Source organism: Lichenostomus cassidix, chromosome Z, assembly GCF_008360975.1.
Source record: "Lichenostomus cassidix isolate B80296 chromosome Z, HeHo_3.0, whole genome shotgun sequence".
Taxonomy (NCBI): domain Eukaryota; kingdom Metazoa; phylum Chordata; class Aves; order Passeriformes; family Meliphagidae; genus Lichenostomus; species Lichenostomus cassidix.
The window spans coordinates 29170591-29192501 of record NC_139511.1 but is presented as its reverse complement, the minus strand read 5'-3'; the positions used below and the strand labels follow the sequence as shown (position 1 = coordinate 29192501).

Here is a 21911-nt window from a genome sequence, read left to right as displayed (position 1 = left end):
TTTTATTTATTTGTTCCATAAATGATAAACTGCATTCAGCATCTCATGCATGGACACAAGGACCGAAAGTGTGCAACAAGATGAGAGATTTTTTTAGGAAAGGTTGTGTGTTTTCAGCTTGTCAAGCTTTTGCGGTCGGGTTTTGGTTTTATGGGGTTTTTTTGGTTGAAGGGAGGTAGCAGAAAAATATAAGACTGATTATTTCCTTTAGCATCAGACTGGCATTTTCTACATACAATTTAACCAGAAAACAAACAAAAAAATAACTCAAATACGAGTAATAAGATAAGGGGAGAAGATCTTGCATGTTGAAGTGAGTGACGTGAGGGACACCAAACTATATATTTTTCATTTCAGAAACTAATTTGTCCTTAAAAATATCACCAAGATAAAGCAGAAGAGTGACTAGAATTCAACAGCCCAGATTAGAGTCCAGTTATCTTTACAGGAATAGGAACTAGTTATAGTAGGAACAGTGAGGTGCAGATCCCTGGTCTCAGTATCTGGGACCAGAGCGCATGCCTAGCCACAGCAGTCTTCTCCCAGTCAGTAGCAAAACACTTTGATGGTAAAATTCTGCATCTTTATCTCAAGGGGGTTTACTTTGAGAGTCGTTTAAGCAGTGAATCTTTCCCTCATCTCAGAAGCTTATTATACTTATTACCACCTTCAATGCAGGAAAATCCTGGGCTGTATTATTGAGAACACAGTCCAAAAAACAAGTCTGTTCTGTCTGGGAAAATTCTTCATTCTACACTTGAATAAAAGCTTTTCCACACTGTTCCTGGGAATGTATTGTGGCCAACACTGGGAAAGCATCATCCTTTCTCTTTGCTGTATGGTGTCTAATACCTGAGCTATGGTAAAAATCTTTGCATTTCCTGCCCCTAGATATTGCCATATGATCTCATTTCATGCTGAATTTTACAGGCAATGGGGGTTCAGGGCAACACGAGCATTGTTCTTCACAAGAATATATCTGACAAAGTATGTCCATGATACCTACTTGATTTTGACATTCCAGATTCCATTAACATCTGGAGATGAGGTGTTTACAGAAAGCAGCAACCTGAAATTCTGTGTAGGTGGAGGCCTCACCTTAATTGACAGTGAGTATTGGAATAATTTTAGTATTAGTGCTCCTGGTGAGAATTTTTCTTCTGTCAGGATATATCATGTATCATCAACTTTACAAAGTTTACTGTTCCTTTCTCTGACCCAGATTCTAGATTCCTGAAGCCATATGAGATTCTATACTTCCATTTGACAAAGGTTATTTCTAGCCCTGAGATTCCTGGGGTGGCTAACAGAACAGCACAGGAGTGTATGCTTTGAAAAGAATAACTTTGCCAGTAATTTTTTTAATTGACTAATTTATACATCATTTTCTTGGTTTTGATCAGTGACCTGTTATTTTCTGGTGACCTACCTTGCCTATGATTTGGAAGCAAATGGGGTCAGTCCCAATGTGTCATACATCATACCAATGTTGTCCCCTTCTCTTCAACTTGGCCTGTGCATGAAATCCTACCAGCCCAGAGGTGACTTATTAAAGAGGCCAATGCAATACATTGTCTTGACCATATGAAATCCCTGTCAATATATATTAGTAATGAGAATTTAAAAGCCCAATTCTCACCACCCGCATAGTCCCTACATACCCATTTGCACAAGATTTTCATACTCAAATTTTTTTGTTTAATTTCAAATCCTGCTGCATGTAGAAAATCTCAAAAATCTTTCTCCCCATCCCATTTGCCATTATCCACACAGACAGCCAAATATTTCTTTCTTTTCCCATCAGTCTTCTGCTGCAACATTTTCCTTTCACTACCAAATTTCATTTGAGAGATCTGCTGAATTTCAGCGAGGTATGTTTTATTGGTCAAGCTGTAGTGGGCTCCACATTTTCATGGCCAGTCCTTCTACTAAAAAAGTCCTCTCTCTTAAAGATATGAAGCATGTGGACACTTCTCAGATCAGAACATAATTCCTGGCAAGGAATCATGTGTCCTGAATTTCTCCCAGGCAATGCAGGAGAGCAGGTTGTTTAACACCAGCATGTCTTCGTAGCAGATGGACTGTTGCAGAGCTGTGACCATACAAATAAATGAGCACAATTAGCTCCAAGGGGATAATGAGGAAAGAAGAGGCACCATTCACTTGCAGTGAGGCCCAATACAATACGAGGTGCATCCATCTTTTATGTCCCGAACCGTGATGGCTCACACTTTGCCAAGATTCACAGATGCAGAACATTTTCATTCACTCTAGATCAGAGCCAAGCATCAAAAAACAACACAGTATGGGTAATGCAAGGTGTTGATTACTAAGAGGAAAAAACAGTATGTGTATCAGGATATTTCCACTGTTGTTCTTTGCCTCAGTCAGAATGCAAACCAGTTATCCTGATTTCCATTTATTTTTGATCTTCTGCTAGGTTTGACAACTGCTACTGAATTGAGGGACATTCAGTCATTTTTAAGCTATGAACTGAAGCTAAAAATGTCACTGTGTTTCCTAAACCTGAGACTGGTGTAATACAGGTTGTCCTAAAAATTCAACAGCTATAAAAAGTCACCCTAGTTTATCTTTCCCTTTGAGCCTCCCTACCTCCCTAATAACTAAGCAGGACATTACAAAAACTGAAATCAGGGGGAAAAGCAATCCCCCCCTCTGGTGAGTCTCACAGGGAATAGTAAAAGTCAAAATAATTTTTGAGAATCTATGGCAGTGTTAACGACCATAGCCATGTTCTATCTAAGAGGACCTAACTGTGTACATAAATGTCTGAGAAAAGTGGGGCCCAATTAGGTCACAACGTAGATTTGTAAGAAATATATAATGATTCAACAAGTCCTAATGTCTCCCTTCAAGTCAATGCTCAGTCATCCAAATAAGCAAGTTGGAACCCACTTGCTACTGCAGGTCTGGTAAGTACTGGTTACTTTCCAGAAGGATCAGGAAAACAGCATTCTACTGCTTTTTTGTTATCTCTCTGCAGCACTGTCATGAGCTAAAAAGCATTCTCCTGCTTATTTGGAATTCCTTTTCTTCTCTTATTTCCACAGGAATATGAACAGCAGAACAAGGATAAACATGGTGTTTGTAATAGTGAACTCCTAACTCTTCCACCAGTGACTTTGTTGGTTTCACAGCAATTAGCCCTGCCCTTCATACTAAAAGAGTTCCTGATGAGACCACATTACTTAATTTTTAAATAAATGTGTGTACGGTTTTAATAAAATATGTACTTTTAATTTGTATTAGACTTGTTAAAGAAAAGATAAATTGGTGTGTGATTTTTCTGGAAGCTTCATACTCAAGAATATGGGTTCATATAAAGACATGAATATTTATAGTTTTCATATCTTTATATGAGCCCAGTAAAAAGTTCAGCTATGTGTTTTGGCGATTACCTTTCTGGTCCACATTCCTACTGGGAAGAAATCCCCTGGACAAGCTGCAAACCTGTCCTTTCTTTGCAAGGAGATCGTTCAATCTTGGAAGGATGTAGCAAGAGAAGTTGTCAGCCAGTGTCTATCCAGTCCTTTGAGGAAGTCATGACAGATCATTCAGTGTAATTGTAATGCTCCTAGATTCCTGATGGAGCACTTTGCCCAGTAGTACCCATGGAGGGAAATCAAATAAGCAATCACCACGTTCCTTTTCCTAGTGTCCCAGGAACTGCTTGAATTCAAGACTGCTGGCATGCTGGATCACATATGTTTTTCTCTCAGAGAGCATAAGTTCTGCTTGTGAGGAGCACAGATTTTATCTGCTCTGGCAGTGGACAACACCCAAGACATTCTAGAGAGAGGACAGAACACCAATCACCTCTGATGTTGCTTATCAGCAGCTGAAGGACAGAGAGCTGGAGCCTGACAGTAGCTGTGACTTTGTGATATTGTTGTGAACGCCTTTGTGAAGGCAGGATGCCCAAGGTCCAAATGCCCCATGGTTTCCCCTGATAATACCAGCAACCCTAACACCAGAAACCCAGTTTCTATAGCTGTCCAGCAAGTGACAAGGGAACTATTTTGACTCAAGTGTGCCTGGAGGGAATATCCTGCATGGCAATACAGTTTTCCAGAGCCAGGCAGCATGATGGAAGCAACATAAAATGGGAAAGACAGACAACACCCCAAGGTGGAGCACCTTACCAGGCTTTTATCCTGGTATGCTGCTCTTTGCCATATGTACCGATAGGTTGATGCATTTTGGTTAAACCCATACAAACTTGCCAGTACCACCAGGGATCATGAACTTCACCTACAGTCTGGCCACAGAACCCTAAGTGATTCTTCCATTTAACAAATTATATGTTGTTTACCATTTTGTCTGATGTTTCTTTAGCTTATGTAAAGCAATTACTTTCTTCAAATCACATTATAAAATACAATTCACAATCTGTGGGCTTTTACAGCAGTCATATTATCCTCTTTGGTATATATTAATTTAGCTTTCACTGTCTGACATAACATATGGTTTCTCTCTTAAGAAAGAAAGCAAAATAGACAAGGAGTGTAGCTTCAGCCATTTCCACATTTGTCATTTTGCATGATTTAATGTTTTTACTTTGAATCAATTTGAAGACAAGATTCTTCATGCAGGCATATATACAAATCTATGCACTCCAGTTTGACTAATATGACTACAATCACTCTACATCAATTTTCCTTCTCTTACTTCATTTTTGCTTCTTTCTCTCTCTGTGAAGTCTAAAAGCCCAACATAACTAAATAAATAAGCCAGTTTTATTCAAAGCTTCCCCAAATAAGGACAGTTACAGTATGCCAAACACTCCTCATTTCAGATTTCTTCTTTAGAAGAGAACAGACACTATCCATGCTCCCTCTGGCATCAAATAGAAACTTTTGAGAATAGATAAGCACTGGACAGGGGCAAAATTTTTGCAGAATATTCCAGTTCTGTCTGGGGAAAGGCCTTAAGTGAATACCTGGTATACTCCAAATTGGTTCTTGCAGCCCACTGTTGTAGCTGGGGAAGACTTTGTTCCAGTACAAAGCATTACTTTACACCTGCATCAGCTGATGAATTTGTTTCCAAATTTGAACACCTAAATAGTCAAATAATTAAATGCAATCACATTTCATAGTTGAGACTCTATCTCTGTGGAACAGACACACCATTAACTCTTCCAGGGACTAACTCACTCCTCTTACACTATGTGTAAACACTTGATTTGTATCATCTCCTATAATAGGTCACACTATTTCCATGCAGAATTGGTTGATTTTCTTTATGGCTTTTTAAGAGACATCACTGCCAAAAAACAAGCAGTGATGAGGAAAGGGTGCTGGTTTATGAGAGATAGAAATCAATCAAAGTGTTGAATAACAGGCTCTTCAGGGAAGTGGTCACAGCCCCAAGCCTGTCTGAATTCAAAGACAGTTTGGACAATGCTCTCAGGCACAGGGGGGGATTGTTGGGGTATCCTGTGCAGGACCAGAAATTGGACACCAGTGATCATTGGGGGTCCCTTCCAACTCAGGATGTGCTGTGATTCTGTGATCTGTGGGGCACATCTGACCATACTCCGTTTGCTGAATGGAGCCAAGGTGGGAAGAGTGAGGAAAGGACACAAACTGCAATGTTGATGTCAAGGTGAGCCCAAATGAACAGGCCAATCCGAAACTCCTCCCAAGGAAACAGATTTCCCACCCTTTCCAACACTTTGCAGTGCCAGAGACATGCCTCATCCCAAAGCCATGTTTGCCTACCAATGCACCACAGAATAAAAGACTTGCCTTTAAGGATATAGAGGGAAGAGTTTTATTATTCTCATTGTTGAGGTGATGCATTTTCCACTACAGCATTTGTAAGTTATCAAGCAATAATGTGGTGCTGCAGATTTATAGATGACTCATGGAGTTATAACTCTGCTCCCTACCTCATCAGCAGGATGCCCTTGTGTCCCTTCAATACTATGTTTAAGCCCTGTTCTTGCACTGTAAACCACGGTAAAATCACACTTTACGCAATTTTACACGCAATCACACTTTACACGCAATTTTGATGATTCCAGGTTCCCCTCTAAGGTCAGAGAGCACAGAGTACAGCTAGGCAAGAATTTGTAAAGAGCGAATTCACTGCAAAGTACACTCTCAGGGATACACAGCTTTTCTGAGAATTTTTGTGAAGTACAGTTTGAAATTACAAGTGTGGTTGAAATTATAATTGTATTAATATACTCTGTTTGTAGAGGAAACATTCCAGATATTGATTTTGAGAAAACAATTTTGCTTTTAAAATAGATCAGAATGGAGGAAGAGGTACATGAAAATTCTGTAGAATACTTTGAAAAAAGGAATAGGATAGTAGAGTTTATGATGAAGAAAATGTAAAAAGCACCCAGAAAATAATTATTTTTCAATACTTCTGTGTTTACTACCAGAACAAAATAATTCGTTACTCCCAGAGGTGTAAAACTCTGCAATTTAGGGAAGTTAAAAGCTGGGTATCACAATAAATGTTAAGATTATTATCTGGGGTGGGCGGGGGGGGGGGAAGGAAATTTAATTAATTTTAAAAAGAGAATGGGTGTCTTTAGTGAGAATCTTGCCCTAAGTAAATCAATCTAGGCAACAGACTTTCCCACAGACCAGTTAGCTGGAAAACATCCCCATGTTTTTGCTGAGCAGTAGATGGGCTTTTCATTTCTCATCTCTTCATAATGGGTCTCATTTTTTGGGGGGATGCTTTTCTTTAAAGTCCAAACTCCTATATTAATGGGATTAAGTAAGAATCTAATCTTGGATGTCTAAAAATAATAAAGTTTTCTTTTTTCCCTGTTTGAGAAAATTGGAAATGTGGCTCAAAGAAATAGAAGGAATGAGGATACCTGCTCATCAGAATTCAGAAGTTTCACCCATGATTTCAAGGATACAACCAGATGATCACTTTTAATCCAGTTATGGATTAAAAGAGTAAAAGATTTCACTGAATAAGCTTCTAGAGATCATTGCCCACTATATTAGAAAGCAAGACCCAGTGAAAAAAGAGCCTCTAGTGGGCAAGAGGCCCACAGAGACCTTCAGCATCCCACACAGGGCTGTTCCTGTAGTGCTGCCCAGCAGAGTCCAAGCATGTGGAAAGTCATCACAAGTGTGGAGTTCCCCTGTGGTGTCAGCATAGCCTGGACTGGCAGGGACAGCTCCCACACAGCTATGTGTGCCTATTACAGAATAGCAGTCCCAAAAGAGAAATTGCTAACACCCTGCTTTTTGCATCCCATTTAAAAATCTGTTTGTGTCGCTGATGCTGTGGGTTTGTTCTTGTGGTTACCTCACACTCAAATGTCCAGAGACAGACAATCCATTGCCTTCTAGACAGAGGGACAGACAGGGACAGGCCCACGGAACTGTTATTCACTGTCCCATGTCTGATGGAAGGCAGAGACCCTGAAAATAAACAAATTGCCTCTTCATGAGGCCTGCACATAAGGGCACTTTCCCTTTCCTTCTGTAAAAAACCCCTCATTCTTCTATCCTCATTTAGCAATTAGCTTTTTTATTGGTAAAAGTTTTTAACAGTAGATAATTAAGTGGAATACTTCTATTGAAGAATAACTTGCACCTTTCTACCCAAGGGTTACACACCTTATACACTTTTCAATCTGATAGTTAATAAAATATTTTAAGTACCCAAAAACAATTTATAATGATACTTAAGTGACAAACCTAAAGTAAGCCCTTCAATACTAGAGCAAAGGCTCTACAAAGAGTTTTAATATTAACTTACTACTAGGAAAGAGTTGCTCAACACTTCACTAGGATCTGCCAAACTCCTCTGTTAATGGCTCATCACCCGTTAGGCCTTTTCCATTGCGCAGCTTGCTTTCTTCACATTTTCAGCAAAGTCTGTGAAAGTGAAGGTAGGGTTCTAAAGTGAAATACCACAGCCTCTAAGTATTTTTCCACCTTGGGGTTTCAGATGGGAACTATTTCTCTGTTGATAGGTATATTTCTACTTAACCCCTGTCTCCCCCTTTCACCTCAGACTGACATGAGAACAAGCAGTGGTCAAACCCACTGAAATGGAGGTAAGACCAGCCCAGCTGCTCATTGCTCTCAAAGAAGAGACAGTGCTTGACCTGCCTTGCACAAGGCAGCTTGTTCTACCAAGCACACTCAAATGGAAGTTGCCTGGGGAAGAAAGTACCTTGGGAAGAAAATACTTTCTTGTCAAGGCATTGATTCCCCTATTTAACTCCCACACTTGTTCCCTGACATATAAAATGGGTGTTATACAAATGCAGGCTTCCAGTCTGAAAGTGCCTGAATGGCTGCTGCTGAGACTCTGTGGTTGATAGGCACAAACAACAGCCATTATTGAGCTATTGCTATCCACAGACTCTTCTTTCACCAAGAAGTTAAGACAGAGTAAAGCAAGTGGGAGGATGAGCTGGCAGGTGTGCCTGCTGGCTACCAGCAGCTAGCAAGAACAGGTAACAAAAACAGTAACTTTGCTCTTCAGGGTAAACAAAAATTCAGGTGATGCCTCCCAGAACCAGAGGTCACCTGTCAAGAGCTGTCAAGGTAGAGTTGACCACCTGTCAAGGTAGAGTTCCACCACTTGACATCTTACCAGGCCAATAGTTTATGTGTGTTATTGATGAAAGAGGCTGCATGGGGGCAGTGTCCTTGCCTTGACTTCAGCCAACAAGCTGCTCAAGAATTTTGCCAAGAGCACTGCAATTCAGTCTGTTGAACTGGCTACAATCCCTGGCTCTTAAATGAATTTCCAAGATGACCTTGATAAGTCACTTAATTTCTGCATGCCTTGTGGTTCACATATTTGTTGTGGTTTGAAGGATGATGTAGCAGACCTTACTGAGAGCTTCTCTGCCCAGCCTGGTTCAGTGCCTCAGCGCACCAAACTCTCCTGGACTCTGCGCTCCCACTGGCCAGGAAGCCATAAGGCTAGCTCTGGTTTCATCTGCTTGCACAACCAGCAGTGATGAAGGAAGCAAGGAGGGTCTGTGCAGAGTGTCCATGGAAGGTTTTGTTCACATGGCTGCACCAGAGGCCAAAGACCTCCCAGAGGCAGAGATGCCTCATGGGCGAAGGCCTCACGTGCACAGACACATGTGGTGCACAGACTGTGTGCATAGACCATGCATAGACATCCACATGCACAAACTATGTGCACAGACCATGCACAGACATCCACATGCACAAACTAAGTGCACAGACCATGCACAGACATCCACATGCACAAACTAAGTGCACAGACCATACACAGACATCCACATGCACAAACTATGTGCACAGACCATGCACAGACATCCACATGCACAGACTATGTGCACAGACCATGCACAGACATCCACATGCACAGACTATGTGCACAGACCATGCACAGACATCCACATGCACAAACTATGTGCACAGACCATGCACAGACATCCACATGCACAAACTATGTGCACAGACCATGCACAGACATCCACATGCACAGACTACATGCACAGACCATACACAGACATCCACATGCACAGACCATACACAGACATCCACATGCACAAACTATGTGCACAGACCATACACAGACATCCACATGCACAAACTATGTGCACAGACCATGCACAGACATCCACATGCACAGACATCCACATGCACAGACTATGTGCACAGACCATACACAGACATCCACATGCACAGACTATGTGCACAGACCATACACAGACATCCACATGCACAGACATCCACATGCACAGACCATACACAGACATCCACATGCACAGACTATGTGCACAGACCATACACAGACATCCACATGCACAGACCATGCACAGACATCCACATGCACAGACTATGTGCACAGACCATGCACAGACATCCACATGCACAGACTATGTGCACAGACCATGCACAGACATCCACATGCACAGACATGTGCATAGACAACAATGTGGAGGAGGGTGAGGGGTTTTCTAGGCAGACAGAGGGTGGGCACAGCACATTGTCCCAGTGATCTCTGGGCACAGGGGCAGTACATGGGCAGAGTTAGGGTACAGGAACCAATAGGGAAACCCAAGGGTGGGGAAGGCAGGACAACAGGTGACAAGTATGCACATTAAGAAATAGGTGGGGGACCTGCAGCTTTTACCACAATATTTTCCCTGGTAAATACATTAAGGAAGAAATGGGTGGGAAAACTACAGCTATTGTCACAACACATATTGTTTATTTGAGCTTGAATTTTGAAGTCTTTACTACACCATTTTTAGGCCTGGAGCAGTCTGTGCTGGGGTAGTAATAATATAATTCATATTTCAGCCTGGACAATATCTCTAAGCTTGAAGGCTGCAGTTTGCTAGTTGTAGGATAGGTCGAAACTGCATGCACTTTGCAGCCTGTTTCAGAGCCCTGACTTCCTCATTGTCCAAAGTATGAGCACTGTTGCTTCTTTCCATGGCATACACCTCTTTGGACTGCTTGGGTCTACAATTTAAACATTACATAAAGTGAAATATTTAATTACATAATGCTACTTTTGGGGGGGTAACAGGTAAATCCACCAAAAGGCAAATTTGCTGCATTTAAAACATGAAAACCCAGCTCCTATTTTCAGCGAAAAATGTAATATTTCACTTTTTACTTAAACATAAGCATGTAAGGTGTCTTGGATTGATGATATGATAATCCTTTATCCCCTATCGTTGGCTTATATGCCCAAGAAAGAAAAAAATGTGTAAAAATGTGTGGTCCTGTCTCTTTAACTGCACCCAGCCGCAGAGAGAAACGCGGGTTGTTTTGAAAACATTTTCTCCAAGCCTCGCTCCGGGGGAGGATTCGTCGCCCGGCAGAGACTGCGTGCTGGACGGGGGTCGGAGTGAGCTCTGCTCCCGTTTTTTCCATTCTTCTTCTTTTTCCTCGTTTGGACCCCTTCTCTTCGATCTGCTTTGCCACCCGGCGACCCAGGAGGGCCAGAGGACAGCAGAGCTCTCCAGGGAGCTCCACCCGGCCCCGGGTGGGGGGCGAGGAGGAGAGGGACTGCGTCTGAGAAAAGGACTTTTTAATCAGGTTGAATAACTGCCTTTCACCTTGTTTTTTCCCCTTCCCCTGTGCCTTGTAGGGCACTCTGCGTGGTTTTGTTAAATAAATAGTTTTTTCTTCACTTCCATCTAAGAGGCTCTGTTGTGGGTGGGGGAGGGGGTGTCGGGGCCCTTCGCTCTCGGAGGAGAGAGAGTCTTATCATTAACCCGGGACAAAGGCAATATCAATTCTAACACTAGAACCTAAAATTATGGAAGGTGCCAGTTTAAAAAAACAGCAAAACAAGCAGGAGAACTCTGTACATCTGCTTTTAACTATTTCTTTTCCTTCTGTGGTGGGCTTAGGAGTAACTGCTAAGTGATCCCTCTTTGTCTTTAACTGACACACAAGATTTTTTATTTTATTTTCCCCTTCTGTCCTCTTGAGATGGAAGAGTGAGAAAGTGTCTTGGTGGACATCTGGCAGCCAGCCAAGTCTAACTCCCCACATCTCCAATTTTATTTCTTCACAAAACCCGTAATGTTTGTTTGATTGATATTTCAATCTGTCCATAAATGACCAAATTTATTCACAGTCAATCAATTTCAGTGTTAGAACTTAAATAAAGGAACAGCATTAGCACAAAATAATTATGTGTCCACTGAACTTATTCCTTTAAGGGATCATAAGTTCTATGACACAAATATTAACTGTTGAAAAGAGGAATGGAGCTAAATTCACCTAAGAAAGTTAACAGCATTCCCACACGCAAGACTGAACTACTTCCCTTCAACCTCAGTGATTTCAGGGATCTGCATTCTGCTAAATGCACATTTAAACTTACTGTGGGATGTAAGTGTTCCTCTATCTGTAGAGAAGCCATTCCTACTGCATGTCCTACAGACATGCAAAAGAGCACACAACTGGAGATCAAAACCAAATTGAAATCAATGACATTATCAAGTTTGCGGCTTCTCTAAGTAAGCTGATGTACTTGGTATTCCTTGCAAGTTTTGCTGGAGCAAATACATTTGTATAGGGCTGATGAGAGTCAATGGTTTCTGCATTTTATCCCCCATAAATACCATATGGTCAAATTGACCTTTCCAACATGGTAACAAGCACAATGGGTATGCATAGAAGTAAGCAGAACTAATGGCACCTGAATACGTTCTGCAGTGCAGCTAAACAGGACAAAGTTATTGCCAGACCATTTGGACTTGGAAGCAGACAGCCTACAGCTCAAGAAGAAAATTAAGAAAGCCTGTGGAACAGAAAAAATTATCTTGGTAATTATCTTGGCATCATAAATAAAGATAAATATAAATATAAATAATAAATATAAATATAAATATAAATAATATAAATATATATAAATCACAGCAGTATAAATATAAAGAGATCCTCATCTGAGGAACAGCCCTAGGGTCTAAAATTTCTTTCTCATGGTCTGTACTCTCATGTAAAAAGGCAGTTCCTGACTGCAAGACTTAGAGAACTGTCCAGCACCATGCCAAGATTGGACAGGTCCAACCCTACTTAGCCCTCCCAAATTTCCAATGGCCTACAGCATTCTCTGCAAGATTCTTGACATAGACAATGCGGGGCAAGACCACAACAACTGCCAGACTTTGCACATGAGATTTCATCCAAGGATTTTCTGATCGCGAGTGTCAATGATCCAATACTCATGGTACAGTCCAGTTATCACTGTCATGAAGGGTGACAGGGATATCAGCTTTGGATGATGAGCGAAATACACAATTGCCTGGAGTTTATAAAAGCAGGCCTGACTCTTTCACTCCCTTGTCCCATGAGACAGAGGATCCCGACACAGGAATACAGAGAGTCCCCATACATTGTACAGTAAAAAACACAAGCTCTTTAAAAAAACAGGACTCTTTTTATTGCCACTTCCCGTTGTCCAACTAAAGGATTGACTGCTCTGACTTCAGAACTATCTGAAGATGTGACTAACATATCAGTCTCTCTGGCAACAAGAGGAGAAAACCTCCCTGATTGCTACACTTTTGAAATTGGTACTGTATCTCTCAGAAGTTTTATTTTTGATTCATTCAAATGTATTTCAGGAACCCATTTAAAGAATATTATTTCAAAGTACGCCAATGAGATTACTATAAAATGGAAGGCTCAGAGAAAATGTTTGTGGAGATCCAACTGTTTCTTCCAGGGCTCAGAGAAGCAGATAGATGGCTTTGAGCCAGACAAGTTCTAAATAAGCCTTGAGTAAAAATTCATTCTGGTCATAATTTAAGATCACTATAGCAACACAACCACACTTGCCAAGTATGCAACATTATAAAATTACAACAGACTTTGAAAAAAAGGTTCTGTTTTCTAGCCATTTTTTAAAATAGATTTAAATCTGTATTATGAAGGTGGCAACAGTTGTTCAGGTTCAAGATCTTATCTTATTCTGTGGATGGTTAAGGAATAGCTATGTCATATGCTAATTAAATTTACAGCAGGTATCTCCTGGAACATGGAACCAATGAATCTGCTAAGGGATCCATGAAATTTTGTATCTCAGAAACAGATGGTACAGTAAGAGCAGGATTAAAGGAATGAAGCAAGAAATCTATGTAGAGTCCATCGTGCTGTGGAGAGAAGACCAAGAAGTAAGGAGTGCTAAGGCACGTCTTTCCTCACAGACTTTCAGCCATTTTTGTTCAAAGGAAAGGCATACATTTTGCACAAGAGAAGAAATGACACTTTTGTTCTGAATTCAGCACCATTCATCTTAATACAGACCTGAGAAGCCAGGCAGAGCAGCAGCCTTGAACTATGCACTGTGATGTACATCACCCAGTACCCAAGCTACAAATTAAGATTCTCAACCCATTTCATCCCCATGCTTTGAGCACAGATGAGTTTCTGGAGAAAGAACCACAAGCAGTTCAGCCACATTCTTACTTCTTTTGACAGCAGCAATGTTCCATGTTCCTTGGTGGGAACATGGCTAGGAGGATCCTATGCACAGAGGACAGTGCAGAATTCATGTTAAATACAGCACCCTAACTCAGGTGGCATACTCAGCTTCCTTGCATGGAATTCTACTGGTTTTGCATAGTAGTTTTGCTGCAGTCTTGCAGGCATCTATATCCACTAAACACATCTACCTGGCCTGCTGCCAAACCTGAGGATAATCTTGACCTGATGCCAGATTTGAGAAAATCCTGCAGACTCAACTACACCTCCAATCAGGATTTAAGGGTGTACAGGTATGTACTAGTATTTACAGACGTTTTGGAGAGTTCTTAATCTGGGATGCTCAAATGAAGAGGAGGGGTCCCAACTTTCTTCTTTTCTCTAAGTAAAGTTCCCTCCCTGACAGCCACAGAACAGCATAAAACAGCCAGATCATTTTGTACACTGCACCTTCAATCACACTTTCTCTGCTATACAAACAACATGGTGCATATAACTTTGGCAGCTCTCAGACCAGCCTGCCTCTCTTGCAGAATGAGTAGGGGCTGGGATGGAAACCCACAAGTCCTGAAGGCTGGATGAAGCACAGATACATGTTTGCATTGTCACTTGCTCCTGCAGGGCAGCAAGTGACCCTAGAGGGTAGTGACTTGGGTAAGCTGCAAGCAAGATGCAGGAAGAATTCACAGCATGTTTTCCAGATCATATCTAAGAAAGGGAGAAAACAAAATGCGTCCTCCTCCTCCTCCCAGCCTGCTGATGGCTTGCAGCAACAGGCGTACCTGGATTTAAGAGAAGACATGAAAATCTTCCTGGTCAATGGAGTACTTGAAGAGGGCTTACAGGAAGGTTCAAGATGGCTTTCACAGTGGTTTGAGAGGCCACATAGTGATAGCATGAGGGGGAAGGGCTTTAAACTAAGAGATATTGGGTTTAGATTAGATGTTAGGGAGAAATTCTTAATTATAATGGTGGTGAGGCACTGAACAGATTGCCTAGAGAGGCTGGGGACTCCCTATTCTTGTAGGTGTTCAAGGCTGTGTTGGATGGGGGCTTGTAGTAACCTGGATTAGTGGAAGATGTCCCTGCCCATGGCAGGGGAGTTGGAGCTAGATGATCTTTATGGTCCCTGGCAACTCTAACCATTCTAGGATTCTAGAATGATCTGTCTTTCCCTCTATGGGTAATCCTGCGAGCTGGAGGAAATTGTCCAGTAGTCAGCCTGAACATCACTATCTGGATCCAACTATCCTGCATGATCTTTAAATTAGACTGTCTGGCTTCTCTTTTAACTCAGAGACCTTTGATTAACAGTAATCTTGATTACTCTGAATATTCAGATTGTTCAAGGTGTACATAGTCAACCTTCTTCCTAACTCCTAAGTATTTTGGAATCTGTCTCTTAACATCAGCACTAAAAATGTGAGTTTCCTGCAGCCCTGCTACACAGCTCTACATTGTTGCAGTGTGCACCAGAACCTCTGCAGTTTTGAGAGACACTGATTCAGTATCCATCATTACCCTGATTTTTGTCTCCCATGCTGAAAGAGATCTTTCACTTCCCTAAACACTCACAGCTTAGGGGAACAGCTGGCATCCCTTGGAATCAGATGGAATCATGCCCTAAGAACTTCTATTTTACTACTATTCTCTTCCTTGTTTTTGTAAGGAGTAATGGGTAGAAACAAGATGGGAGGTAGAGATTTCTTATTAGGATTTCCCCAGGACTGATAATTATGTGAACAACTTCCCTGTTTATGCAAGAGTCTGATCTTTCCATTGGCTGACTCCTTTACGCTACAGATCTCTATCTGAAAGTCTTTTACCATGAGCATCTTCCTCTCAGTCTCACTAGAAGACAGATGGTCTGCATCACTCAGCTTCTGGAAGAGAGAGAGCAGCATTTTCTTTGACAAACTTCCGCCCATTCCACCAATAGCCAGCTGCTCACCTTGTTTTTCTGCCAGTGGCAACCTGGAGAGAAGCAGGGACTAGGTGTTCTCCACATCAAAAACAGTCATGTTTGCATGCAGGTTTGGGTGCCACAATATAAAAATGACATTAAGCCATTAGAGAACATCCCAAGGAGGGTGACAAGAGTCGTGAAGGGCCTTGGGGTGAAGCCATATGAGGAACACCTGAGGTCACTTTGTCTGTTCAGCCTGGAAGAGACTGAGGGGAGACCTCATTGCAGTTACAACTTCCTTGTGAGGCGAAGAGGAGGGGCAGACATTGATCTCTTCACTATTGTGACCAGTGACAGACCCAGGGGAATGGCCTGAAGCTGAGTCAGGGGAGGTTGAGATTGGGTACTGGGAAAAGGCTCTTCACCCAGAGAGTGGTTGGGCACTGGAACAGACTCCTCAGGGAAATGGTCACAGCAGCAAGCCTGACAGAGCTCAAGAAGTGTTTGGACAATGTTCTCAGACACATGATGTGGCCCTTGGGGATGGCGCTGTGCAGGAGCAGGAGCTGTATTCATGATCTTTGTGGGTCCCTTCCAACCCAGCATGTTCTGTGATTCAGTTTTGATCAAAATATATGCTCTCAGAAAAACAGTTGTTTAAACCTAGCGATTTTTCTCCTTGGGACCTAGCAGCATCCCTAAGGATCTTCCAGTATGTGGTTACATACAAAATGCTGAAAATAAAATCATTTTACTCTTAAACAAAAAGACCTGAATAATATAAACTCCATTAAATAGCCCAGCTCTGGCACTTGAAGTGATACACACTTAAACTTTCTTTGCTAGTGACCTGAGAACTTTTAGCAGGATATTGAATAATGCTCTCAAATGCTATTGATAGTACAATTTTATGGACATCAACAGGATAGCTGACCCAAATAATCCTCTTCATAGTGAAGTGTCTACCTCCTCTAGCTGCTGGTTCTGTTCTTATGCTGATGAGCATTTCTTTGATGTCCTATCAAAGAAAACAATAAATTGTAAGTTTTACTTAGTAGAAAATAACTTTAAAATGTTCCTCTTCTTGCCTGGGTATTTTCTCTCATTCTTAGAAGTCTGTACTCAAGCAAGTCAGATTGTATTGTCCTCTCAAGTCTGACCAATTTCAAAATCACTAAAGTGACAGCACTGCTTTGTACAGTCAGATATTTAGAAATAGCCACCATGAAATTTTGTCCAACGTGAACAATTTCTGTATGCATCCATAGTCTAAAGATACATTATCCACTGTGGAAACTTCCTTCTTTCTCTGCACATGTGTTGAAATATTTATGTTGTATTAGGAAGCATATGGAAAATGTTCTCCCTAATGGATCATGGCTGTGGGAGACAGGTTATCAGGAAGAATGTGAAAAGTTCAGTAGAATGGTGCTTGTGCAGATGCACCTTTTTATTCTCCATTCAGAAATACAGAAAACACAGAAACTGTGTTACATTTGGGCAACTATTTTTGGGCATCCTGAGTAGCCTCAACAGCAACAGCACAGATTCCTGGAGATGATGCAAAAAGCTGAGGCAGCAACAGGACTCTCAGGCAGCACTTCAGAGTGGTGAGTTTGGGTGAGTTTGATATGCTACAACAAGACCATGGTCATGTATGGAACCACAACACATCCTTTATGACAAATCCAACACCAAGCATGCCCACCAAGATCCAGGTTTTTATGAAAGACAGAGAGAGGGAGTGGAAGACCTCAATGACTTCTGTTAGCATTTCTGAACAAGATTAACTTGGCACACATGGACAATATTGGCACAAGCAATATTCTTAAATGTCTGTTTGTTCCACACTGACTTGTGCATACTAGTGCATATGTATTTTATATAATTCAGGATATTACTTCTGAGTACCAAACACTTCACTATCAATAAACCTCTGATTTTTAATAAGAATGCTATTGTTTGCTTGCATGTCTGTCTCCATTGAACTGTATCTCTCTTTTCTCCTCTCAAAGAAAAGACAATCAAACAATCAAAAGACAAAGGAGGAACTTCACAACAGAGAAGGAGAAACGTTTTAAACATGGAGCCTTTGTTTCATTTCATCTCATTGTTTACAAAAAGCTGTCTGATTAAGCACTGATGTTAGCCACACCCCAGGTGGACTGATGAGAAGTGAAGAATAGATGTGAAAAAAACATGGCCAAGTGGACTGCATGCTGTTGAGACAGGATGAGAATATGCAAGCAGTTTGCACACATGGACTTCAAAGTGCCAGCAGACTGAAATGAGAGCAGCGAGGCAAGAGAAGCCATTTCCCCAGTTCTAAAATGAAGACAGTTCTCTCCCAGCTCAGGAAGAAGAGGAGGCTGGTGTCAGGAAAATTAACCCACAAATACCAGAGGCTTATGTCCAAAAAGCAGACAGAGGAGTCCTGTAACTTTATTCATGAATAAAGGGAAAGGTCTTGTGTCGCTGTTGAGCAGCTAGCAGAGTAATGAAAGCTCCAGTTCTCAGTGGCAAGAAGGAATGACCTTTATTGTTTTGATTTCATCATATATATAGAGTTCTCAAAAGTCACCCAGATTGGTCAGTCAGAAGCCTTCCCCCAGGCCTGATTGGCCAGGCCTGCACTGCCCAAGTTCTGGGACACTGTTCCAATAACATCCAAACTTTATCTTTATTTATAAAACACAAGAAGAATTCTCGTGGGAAAAACCTGTGCTAGCCACAGTCATGGGCATTTCCCATGGGGGGTCTCTCAAAGTGATGGACAATGCAGCCTCTTTTATCCTAATTACCCTGCTGCAGGTTCCTTCTCTCTTTCCCCATTGGCTGAGGTACTCAAGAGGTACAGGCTTCCCAGAGTGCCTAATTAATATAAATCGCCCCCTAATACAGACACCCCCAATACACATTCCCCTTTTCTTCTTCTTCATGGGTCTCTGTTCTTGCAGTTTATTCATGCAGTCTTGGGCAAGTCAAAGTAGGGAAATTGCTATGGAAATCTTACCCATTGTTTCTTCTATACCTCAGTATCAGTGTTATCTTACCAGCAGACTCAGGTCTTATCTTTATCAGTCATACACTCCCTTATTCCTTGCACTGGTAATGTACTTCTGGATCAAATGTCTCCTCTGCAGCAAAGTTTACCCCTTCTGTCAATATCCCAAAACCTGGTGACATTCAGGTGCTACAATGACCCTGAATGGATATTTTAGCTGGGTCAACTGTGATACCACGGATCATTGTAAGGGATATCAGCAAGCCTCCTTCAGCAGAATGAAAGTAAAAGGTTCTGTTAACTATGCTTCTAGTGAAAATCTGTGTCATTTCCTCTAACTGCCCTCTTGCATTTGTGACATCAAGACTAGGCTTTCTCAGGAACTGATACTGGCAGACACATCACTGGGCCAGGACAAAACTGTGGATTGTGCTGATGCCTCCTCTGTTTAATGTTATCACATCCTTTAAGCCTGCAAATTCTCTGGAGGACTCAGTGACATGAATCTGACAAATGGTTAATGGTAGTAATCCGCCATCTCCTTCCCATCATGTTAGCTGCATGTGTGTGCTTGCATGTACAACCCATATTTGGAACCAGCTCACCATTACTCTGCAGTGACCAGAGACTCGATTTTGGGCCAAATACTTTTCTCCAGCCTCAGACCCAATAGCTTTGTGTATCCATCCTTCATTTTGGCACAGCTTGCTGACCTCTGCATGTCAGCAGCTCACTGTGGTGTTTCACGGAGCAGGGACACATCGAATGTCACAGGTGGCACTGACAGCAGGCCCCACACGGGGGTGGGAACGGAGACCATGGTTCTGTGCCCGTGGACAAAGCCTTGTTCTCCCACCTGCAAAGGCCTGGGCTCTCTGGTCTGTTTCTTGCAGCCAGAACCTAGCCCTTCTTCAGCCTTCCTAGCAAAGGAACTACAAAACAGTGTCCTGTAACTCCACTGGTGACGGCTTATGTGATGAGTCTGGTAGCTCAGATGAGCTCTGGATTGTAATGGAAAAGATAGAGTTCAGCAGCACATACAAATCCGTGCAGAGTACTATTCAAAGTTGGACTACAGACCACCTGAAAATTAATGTCACCGCAAAGAGAGGACTGGCAGATTACACTCTGTGTAATTACACAGCGAAAGAGTCATAGGGGACACTGCAGGTTATTGGTCAAGGTTGTGTCAATAGAGGTTGATGGAAGTTGTTGACTGTCTGTGAGGCTGTCACAAATTGCAAAGTTTGAGAAAACCTTTTTACTCTGTTGTTCAGCACTGACATTAACTAAAGCCTTGGTTTTGTCAAGAAACAAGGCACCAGTATGTATACCTTTGTCATCACCACTTCTTTTGCTAAGTGCTGAAAGAAATGGGCTTTTTCTGTTGCTATCAAATGTGTTATTTTTCTGTCAAATTACTTTCTAGATTCATGACTCAGGTGTAATTTTGGTGACACAAATATGGTCCATTTTGAACATCATGTACCATTCTTCTAAGCACAGCTATAATTCCATTAAATCAACAACAGACTGATTATTTTACAAATAACAAGATAAATCCTAGATGAAAATTGCTCTTCAATGCTAAATATATTTTTTTTATTTGCAGCAAGGAGAAACCGTCAAATATACTATTTCTATTTTTTTCATATTGCATTACTTTCAGTGCAATGTCAAAAATACGGATGACCCTTTAGAGCATGATTAAAGCTATTAAAGCATATTAATGTCATTGCAGAAATCTTGGCTAATCAGTTCCCAGAAAAAAATTTCCCTTAGGGATAATACTTTAACAAATACAAATTCTAACATACACAAATGACTCTTGTTACTCTGAGTAATGGTTTGTCTAAATGGGCTACATGGGCAGTTACACTTTGTTGAGTGGTTTGTGGGTTTGGCCTGAGATATTCAGAAGGGAGCTGGTTCATACATCGAGTGAGGACAGCCAAGAAGAGTTGAAAGGAACAGCTTGCCTACAAATGTGTTTATCAAGGCAAATCTATGCCTCTGACCACTCCACTAGCCCAAAAGCTTGGCTGATAAACTTCTCTTTTCTTATAAGGCAAGGATCAGATCTCACTCACCAGGTCAGACAGCCTGGCAGTCAGAGGCACATGTTGCCCAAAGTGCTGGTAGTGTGCCCTCACAGCAGTCTCACACTTTCCTGGAAGGATCTGCAGTGCAGAGAGGACACATCGCTGGTCAGCTTTCAGTCAGCATCCAATTGGATTCAGGCTTCAGTTGCTAAATGACCCTCAGCTTTCCTTTGCCTGCCCAAATAGAAGCCTACTGACCATGAGGTCACAAGTCAGGCATACTGCTGTGCAGGAGGGCATGTGACACAAGCGTGCTCTAGCCAAGAACAAAACTTCAGCCAGGAGGACAACCCCTGTTTTCCCTTCCCTACTGAGTGATTCGCTGCTAGGACCAGCCACAATATGGCCTCTGTCCTACTTCCTCACAGCAAACAGAGCGAGTCAGAAAATCCTATCTGGCACATCACAGTGGCCACAGACCGGGAAATAATCTAGGATGCTGATCTGCACATGTTTCTATTGTACCTTCAGGGCAACAAAAGAGAAATTAGTTGTGGTTATCCCACTGAGATTTCTGAATCAAATCTCCAGTAACAGAGAGTGTACAAAGGTTTGTTTCCTGGTGCTGAGGAAAAGAGCACAAACTGATTCCACTGTTCTCTGAGAAGAGGTAACATGGTAGATATGAACAGCTCTATCCACTGGCCTCAGAAGTAGAGGGGCATAATAATCAGCAGCAGTGTTGGCAAGACTGAAAAAGAGAGCTGTGATGAGGCGTGACAAAGTGTTGTGTTCTTTTGGACATGCTTTAGCATGCAAAGCTCTTGATAGATGAGGCTGATAGCTGTTGAGAACTGTTCCTTACCAAACAGACATGATTCTCCTGAAAAAACAGAGAGTTTATGTAGCATAAGCCACTGGAAAACACAGAGAGGAAAAAAGTAAGTAGTCTGGGAACCTTGAGCATTGCATGCTGAATGTCTGGCACTCCAGGGCACTTGCAAATA

General features: G+C 41.8%; 2 long non-coding RNA genes across 2 annotated transcripts in view; both read right to left on the bottom strand.

Annotated features, from left to right (window-relative positions):
• The window catches only part of LOC146424615 (uncharacterized), a 56526-nt gene that overhangs the window by 24652 nt on the left and 9963 nt on the right, over positions 1–21911 (bottom strand). The gene's annotated exons all lie outside the window — the stretch shown is intronic.
• Positions 16748–21103, bottom strand: LOC146424616 (uncharacterized). Its single transcript, XR_014846722.1, has 2 exons — positions 20953–21103; positions 16748–16876 (listed from the first exon to the last, which is right to left on the bottom strand). It is a non-coding gene; the product is annotated as an uncharacterized LOC146424616 (long non-coding RNA).